Here is a 2,073-nt window from a genome sequence, read left to right as displayed (position 1 = left end):
AAACCATGATGAGGACATTGAGTCTGATATCCTTTGAATCTCTCCCATGCTTCACAAAAGGTCTCATTACTCCTTTGAGCAAATCCAGAGATGTCATTCCTCAGCCTTGCTGTCCTAGCATTGGAGAAGAATTTGGCTAAGAAAGCCTTCTTGCATGCATCCCAAGTAGTGATTGCACCAGTGGGGAGAGTCTTTTCCCATAAATGAGTCTTGTCCCCAAGTGAGAAAGGGAACAACCTCAGCTTAAAACCACCCTCACTTACACCATTGATCCTTGTAAGGCTGCATTTCCTGTCAAACTCATCAAGGTGATCAAGTGGATCCTCCATTGGCAGCCCATGAAACTTGTTGGCTTGAATTATGGAGATTAAGCCACTCTTGATCTCAAAGTTGTTGTTGGCAACAGTTGGAGGCACAATTCCAGCCCTTTGGTTGTGAGTGTTGGGTGCATCTCCAGCACCAATGTTCCTTGGTCTCTGAACCTGATCCTGATGATCCATTGCTACTATAACCTCTTGTTGTTCCTGAACAACTCTCCTTTGCTTAGTTCCCAAACCCTTTGTCACCTTGTGGATGTTGTCAATATGCTTGAGAAGATGGTCCTTTCCTTTAGACCTTGTGTGCATCAACAAACACAAACGATTTTTGCCAGACACACGACTGAGCACAGGCTCTTGTTGGTGATCAAGTCGACTGGAAACTGATGGTTATAGAGATCCGGCGTCTGGCTCGAGAAGGTGCTCGATCACTACTCGGTCGAGGGGTGGTCGAGTGTCTGGTCGAGTGGTACCTGAAATGGAACTTCAACCCAGAAACAGAAGATTCAAGTGTATAAACGAACTTAATCTTAGACGAATATGGATCCTAAATGTCACAAAAACACACTCAAATGGGCAACGGCTCCAAATTGAAACAAGGTTTCTGTTGTGGTGAATGATGATGATGATGCAATGGTGAGATATGAATGGAATGATGGATGGGTGTTTTAATTCCCCTTATGCTATTGCAGTACAAGAGGTATCAATCCTAAATGAGTGTTTGTGAACACTTAAGATGTGCATATGAATCTAAGTTAAGACAAATGTAAAGATTGCTTGTCACTAACAATCCTAAGATGAAAATGCAAAATGCAGAAAATAAACCACAAGAACCAAGAACTAAATGCAAATGAAACTGAATGATTGAAACAGTAATGAAGCAAGAACAGAAATAGGAACTACAACTAATGAACTAATGCAAGACAAACAATGAACTGTAAGCTAAATGAATGCAACTAGAATGAAACAGGAATGAAACAAGACAATCACAAATCATAAACCAGAGTTCTGGGGATGAACTCGAGCAAGCACTCGACCGAGTGTAGGTCGAGTGAGAGGTCGAGCTGGTTAAATCCGGAAAACAGAGCAACACAATAAAAACAGAGCAATGCTAAAACCAATCAAACAACAAGCAAGCAACAGGATTAAGACTAAGATTTCAATAAACAAAGAAGGTTCCTGAGGATGGATTCATGGGATGAACTAATCATTGTGGTTATCTAACTTGGTCAACAAATCTCAAGCAAATTTTGAGCTAACCTCTAGACATATGAATCTAAGACAAGTTTCTCCCACTCTCATGGTCAAGAAACAATCAAACCTATGCAATTCTAGACTTGTTCTCACACAGTAAAGAATCTACACAAGCAGGCATTAAGCAATACATCTCAAACCAAACAAGACCTCTAATCTCTTAGCAAGCCTAATGGTAAGCTCTAGATCTAGTCTTATCTATGCTTCTTAAACATTGGTGTGATGCTAAGAAGCTTGAAATCAGATCCTAACCTCTCAGTTCAGGATCAGCATTAAGAACATCTAGCCTAGAAGAGATCTACAACAATCAAGCTTGACCAATTCACATAAACCACAAGATCAATTCCTCCTAACCCATCCTCAAGATCCTAAGAAGACTACTCACAACAAGACATGATGAAACAAATCAAAAACCCAGAAAATGTTGAAACTTGCATTATTAGAAAGATGAAACAAAGATCTTCAATATTAATCAAAGGACCAAACTCAAATTCTCAATATC

The 2,073-nt window shown here is 40.0% G+C and overlaps 1 non-coding gene across 1 annotated transcript; it reads left to right on the top strand.

The window, feature by feature from the left end:
• On the top strand, positions 1-107 carry LOC147948293 (small nucleolar RNA R71). The gene has a single exon (XR_015585913.1). It is a non-coding gene; the product is annotated as a small nucleolar RNA R71 (small nucleolar RNA).
• Positions 108-2,073: the final 1,966 nt, after the last annotated feature.

The sequence above is a fragment of the Camelina sativa genome, chromosome 2 (assembly GCF_030686135.1).
Source record: "Camelina sativa cultivar CO46 ecotype springtype chromosome 2, ASM3068613v1".
Classification (NCBI taxonomy): domain Eukaryota; kingdom Viridiplantae; phylum Streptophyta; class Magnoliopsida; order Brassicales; family Brassicaceae; genus Camelina; species Camelina sativa.
Note: the sequence above shows the minus strand (reverse complement) of the source record. Positions and strands in the feature narration are given on the sequence as shown.